This window comes from Prosopis cineraria, unplaced genomic scaffold (genome assembly GCF_029017545.1).
Source record: "Prosopis cineraria cultivar Desert tree isolate PC_DT_omini unplaced genomic scaffold, ASM2901754v1 PC3, whole genome shotgun sequence".
In the NCBI taxonomy this organism is placed as follows: domain Eukaryota; kingdom Viridiplantae; phylum Streptophyta; class Magnoliopsida; order Fabales; family Fabaceae; genus Prosopis; species Prosopis cineraria.
In genome coordinates, this window is record NW_026555334.1 from 24,500,029 (window position 1) to 24,506,443 (window position 6,415).

The window sequence follows — 6,415 nt, forward strand, 5'->3', positions numbered from 1 at the left end:
AAGCACATGCTTTCACTATTGCTCTCTATTCTTGCTTGTCAGTTATTACTGAGTATGTTTGCCAACACACCACACTCTCTCCACAATTATCGAAACTCGATTACCCCACTTGTTACTTGTCTCTCCATCTTCTTCACACTCATCCCTGCATTATTATTCTGTAACATCTCTGTAACTATTACGAAGTATTTTTTTTATTCTTTTTTATTGCTTTTCTTGCTTCATTTCTATTCGCAGCCTTCAAGCAGTCCAACTCTCATCCATGGCTTCACCTATTACTTTTACTATTTCCTTATCAGAACCTCAAAAGCTTCACTAAGCTTCTGCTATTTGGAGTATCAAACACTTCATTAAATCAAATAGCGACATTCCCATCCCCTCCTCGTACCACTCTCTAACTAATTGTCCTTATGATGATGTTGCTGATGAGCTTGCTTCTTCCATTCCCATCATTGACTTCTCTCTCCTCACCTCCCAAGATCCTCACATCCATTCCCACGCCATTCAAGAGTTAGGTCGTGCTTGCAAAGAATGGGGCTTCTTCATGGTAACAATTATGCTTTGATGATCAGAAGATTTGCATTGTAATAAGATTCTTAAATGTACATTCTTAAATTATTTGTCACTTTGAGATTACAAAACATGGGATTTTAAAGACACTAATGGCGGATGTGATAAAGAGGCCTATGGAGTTTCACAATTTGCCTCTGGAGGAGAAGATGGAATTCTCCAACAAAGAATTGATCACACCCATCAAATTTGGAACCAGTTCCCTTCCTTACGGAGAGAAAGTTTATTACTAGAGGGATTATCTCAAAGTCAAAACTTTTCAAAATTTCATTTCCCCCACAAAGCCCCTAGTTACAAGTACCTCTAGTTTCAACATTTCTCTCTTTGTTTTCTTCTTTTTATAGATCACCTTTGAAAAAGAATTCATGATCATTTTTATAAGTCACTCTACATGAAACAAGGTGGGTTACTAATTAATTTTTTTTTCAATTTTACCTTTTCACAATTTTTAACAAGTAAAGAGTAATACGTTATAAGGGAAAAGAGAAAGCTTTTAAAAATAATGCATTTAATAAGGATAAATTAAAACATTTATTTCTATATAATTTTAAACAACATCAATAATTTAACTAACTGTCCTTAGTTTTGTTAAGGAAGTTAAAATGACTCACAAGTGGGATTGGAGAGAATAATTTTTTTAAAAATTTAAGAATGAGTTAACATGGGGAGATTGTGTGTGAGGTAAAATTAGATCAAAGTCTCTCTCTCTCTCTCTCTCTCACACAAGTAAAAAAAATGCATGAATCTAACATCTCATGATTTTAGGTTAAATAGTAGTATCAAATCCACTTATATGAATCCTCTCGCCCAACAATATGAAGAGCATAAGAAAATCTCTCAAAGCTTTAACAAGTAGTGTCAAAGTTAGATTTTCAATGTAAATGTGACATTTTCATTGAATTACTTTTTAGCTTTTTGTAAGGAGATGCATTTGAGTACAATAAGAGAATTAGAGATGTAGCAAGGACTTTGCTTGAAGGAATATCAAAGAGTTTAAGGTTACAACCCAACACTATTGTTGAGTCCACAGGTTTTGATTCAAGACTTCAAGCATGTCAAGTGAACTTATATCCTCCATGTCCTCAGCTAAACCTTTCTTTGGGGTTGCTTTCTCATTCTGATAATGGCTTGCTAAACCTCCTTATTGAGAATGGAATCAAAGGCCTCCAAGTAAAGCACAATGGCAAATGCATTCATGTGAATCTTCTACCTCATTGCTTGCTTGCCAACATTGGAGATCAACTTGAGGTTACTCTTCAACTTTCAACTTAGCCATGCATCTTCAGTTTCTAATGGTTCTAACTTCTAATTAATCAGTAGTCTTGTTTAATTGTCATGTGTTTTTAAATTGATTGATTAGGTTGTGAGTAACAAGAGGTATAGGAGCATGTGGCATAGAGTAGTAGTGAATGAAAGAGACACAAGGCTGAGTTTTGCACTTGAGAATGGACCAGCTCTTGATAAAGAAATAGGGCATGCAGTGGAGCTGTTAGAGAAGGAAAAGCCATTGTTTAAGAGCATCAAGTATAAGGAATACTTGCAAGTTCAACATGAGGCTAGAATTGTTGACAAGAGAGGCTTGGATATGATTTATTTACACTAACATTTCAAATTGATCACACCTTTCAACCAAGTTTGGTAAAGTAAATTAATGTTTGATTGATTAATCTAGCCACTTTCAAGTCTTGAATGTGGCATTTCTTTTAATGTGATTTCTTATTCATAATGTTGGTTTTGGTCCTATATATTTATCCAACATTTTTTGCTTACACTAACAGATTGTTAAGAGGCTAATCTAGGTTATTTTCGTAAACCCCCTTTTCTGCATAGTATAAATTAATATCTTGAAAATGGTAATTAAATCCCACACCCTCACCTAAAAAATGAAAGAAAGACAAACTTGGCAAAAACTATAGAAAGATAGACATAATACGCCACATATATTACAATCTACATGAGATTTACTATTACATGCACATCTTTCTCTAGTTGCACTTACACAGACTTTATATGATTGAGAATATCAGAGTTTTTATACACACGGTGTCATTTGATTCAATGAAGGCTTTAATGCTTAAAGCCTTTGGGGTTGTGAAGCTTGTAGGCATTTATTTTCTATGAGCTTATTTCCCTTTTTTATTTTAGGACCCAACTCAAGAAAGGCCCTCCATTCCCTAGTTCCCTTACACATATTTTTTTGACATCTTACAAATTAGTATTAAAACATTCAATTATGCATCTAATCAAGAGCTAAACCTTGATAGTGAGGAATTAATCAATCTACATGAAATTGAAACAATCTCAAATACAAAATATCTCATCTTGTTACAACTCAATATAGACTCAAATGATTGTAAATTTCCATATTCAATTTTCCCTAGAATTTACCCGCACATAAATGAACTATAAAACTAGAGAACCATTTGAAAAAGTGAAAAGCAAAAAACTGCATAAATAGTAAGAGAGATACTCAATCCTTAATTTTTTAATGAAATTGGAATCTTGACATGTAAAAAATATTTTAAACCTATCTTTTTTTTTACCATAAAAATTAATGCTAAAGTTAAAACCTTATGGCTTGTTTGGTAGTAATGAACTAGGAGGAGGGAAGTGGAGGTGGAAGTGAAACCAAGAATTTTATTTGTTTGGTATCATGGAAGTCAGTTCTTAATAGAACCCAATTCCATCAAAATTGATGGAAGTGAGTTCTATCTCTTAACCCATGGAATTGGGTTCCATATTTATTTCACACCCGTTTACCCCTATCTTCTCTTTGCCTCTTCTATGCTCTCAGTAGCTGTTCATTGACTCTCTCCCAATGATGGAAACAATCCTTTGCTAGCAATGATGGTAAGTTGATGATGATCCTCTATCAGCAGTGATGGCAATGATCATCCACTAGGCATGGCAACACTTGCTCTGATTTCTCAAACGTCTTCACTTGATTTGAATTGATGCTTGAAGGTCTGGCTCTAATTTCTTCATGTGTGGGGTTGGGATTGCTTTAATAGTTGATTGAATATTAGCTACAAAAGACTTTTCACATATTTGATTAATGTCTACCAAGCTGCTTCTTTTACAAACCCCATATGAGACCTATTAAACCCAAACACTTAGCTTTAATGTCCACCTATCTTCTTCTTCTTCTTCTTTAGACTAGCTAGACCCATCGATCCCAACCCCACACCCTTCTCACTTCAAGTACAATCGGGAGTGCTTGTTAGATAAATGGGAGTGCTGAAGCTTTAGGGGTGCTGGAGGTTCTATGGTTTTTTTTTACTTTTTATTTTAAGGGTGTTTTGGTCTTTTCAAAATATAAACACAATATTAAATAATTTTTTTATCACATTTTCATGATCTGCATACTAAATATACTTTTATACTTCACTTCTTTACTTCTACTTTCATTTCCACTTTCACTTCCACCAAAAACAATTCTCTATACTAAACATGGCATTATTGTTAATGTCACCCACAAATTATACTCTCTCCAAAACACTCTCACTATGATTAATAATAGGAATACTAATTAGTCTTTCCTGCCCAATATATATTAGAAAGAATAATGGTTAAATCCCAGATTAAAAACATCAAATTATAATAGTAGGTGTTCAATAATTTTTTTAAAAACTAAAGTGCAAACATGTAATTTTATAAAATTAGGCGTTTTCATTGCAAGAGTATCATTCTTATTTCTACAGCTCCAATTCTAATCTATCAAACAAGGCACTAATTGTCTTGTCTCTTTCCTCTTTCACTTTGTGTCCAATATATCTTCACTTCCTCTTCAACCTTACAATATTCTCTATATATCTATAATCTACATATAAACTTGTTATTCCCTTTGCTTTCATTCCTAGCTAGTCACAATATCTTCAACCTCTTTATCCATATGGCTTCATTAGTTACTACTATTTCCTTAATAGAGCCCAAAAGCTTCAAGCATCTCATATTTCAAGCGTCAAAACTTTCATTGAATCAAGTGACGTCATTCCAATCCCTTCCACCTATAACTCTATCTCTGAGCTTCATGAAGATGTTGTAGAAGATGACCCTGCTACTTCCATCCCCATCATCGACTTCTCCCTCCTCACCTCTAATGGCCCTCACATCCACGCCAATGCCATTCAAGAACTTAGCCTTGTCTGTAAAGAATGGGGCTTTTTCATGGTAAATTTTCAACCTTTTCCTTAAATCAAGGTTTAGAGGTGGTATTATAGTACTTAGGTACATCATTTGTTAGATCATAAATCATGGAATTTCAGAAAAGCTGATGAAGGATCTACTGAAAATGTCTATGGATTTTCAAAACTTGTCTTTTAAGGAGAAGAAAGAGCTTGCAAATGAAGAATTGATCTTACCCATTAGATATGGCACTAATGCTCTTCCTCATGGAGAGAAAGTTCATTACTGGAGAGATTATCTGAAAGTTGAAACACATCCTAGCTTTAATTTCCCTTACAAGTCTCCTGGTTTCTCATACGTTTCAAGAACTTCATTATCATCACCTTATTTGTTTTTTTTCCTTCTTTATTGAACAGCTTAGTTTTTGTTATCTATAGCGAGCTTGCATTCAAGTACAATAGGAAAATTAGGGAGGTGTTGAGGATTTTACTTCAAGGAGTATCCAAGAGCTTAGGGTTATGACCCAATGCAATTATTGATTACAAAGAGTATGATTCAAGTTATTAGACATGTCAAGCCAACTTATACCCTCCATGTCCTCAACCAAACCTTGTTTTGGGGTTGCTTCATCATAATGAAAATGGCTTGATGATGCTTCTCATTCAAAATGATATAAATGGCCTTCAGCTCATGCATGGTGGCAAATGGGTTAATGTCAATCCTCTTCCTAATTGCATCCTTGTCAACATCGAAGATCAATTTAAGGTTATTTCAACTCTTAAAACATTTTGAATATCTAGTATCTCTATTTTTTGCATATTTAAACTACAACATTCAATAATTATAGAGTGAAATACACTCACCTCCCTTTTATTTTGCTAAAATTATAGTGAATTGTTCCTCTATTTTCAAAACTTATGCTTTTGTCTAGTTTTTAACACCATTAAAAATATTTTGTCAAAGATTCTATAATAATTAATTTTTTATTTATAATTATATTGAAATTTTTGAAATTATTAACTTGCCCTTATAATCTAATTGCCTATACTCTCCCAAATTTAAGGAACTTTAAATAATTAAGTACATTAATATTTGAATAAATAATTTAAAATTATTTTATTAAAATTGTAAAAATAAACATAAATTATATTAACTAATTTATCTCTTATTATGTTAAATCCTTATTTTATTAATTTTTTGTACATATATGTTTGAAATATTATTTTAGCCAACTTATACATTTAATTTTTTTAAAAAATACTAAATAAATAAGTTTGTATAACAAAAAAATAGAATATGTATAAAAAGGGTTAAAAAATATCCATTGATTTTTTTGGATAACTTGAGAATGATTTTAGATAACATCTTTAAAGAAAGGTATTTTGATCTAACATATATAACCTAACGATCAACTAACAATTGAGTAAATGAAAGTAAAGGTTCAAAAATAAAAAAGAGATATGAGTTTTTTATTATTGATTCTAAGGGAAGTTCACATAAATTTTAGAAATAAAATAGATGTATTTTATAATTAAAGTAAAATAAAAGGGAGATGAAAGCATTAATCATAATTATTTAACTTAACCACCCTCTCTTATTTTCTAAGGAGAATTTCATTTAAGTACCTGGGAAGGAACTTATTTTTTGGTGGCTCTCAAAAGATTCCAAAACCTTAATTCAGTTCTCAAAGATTAAATTGAAAATAAGTTGAATGTGAAAA

At 32.2% G+C, this 6,415-nt stretch overlaps 1 pseudogene; it reads left to right on the forward strand.

The window, feature by feature from the left end:
* Positions 1-262: 262 nt before the first annotated feature.
* On the forward strand, positions 263-2,173 carry LOC129305461 (2-oxoglutarate-dependent dioxygenase 19-like; annotated as a pseudogene).
* The last annotated feature ends 4,242 nt before the right edge of the window (positions 2,174-6,415 follow it).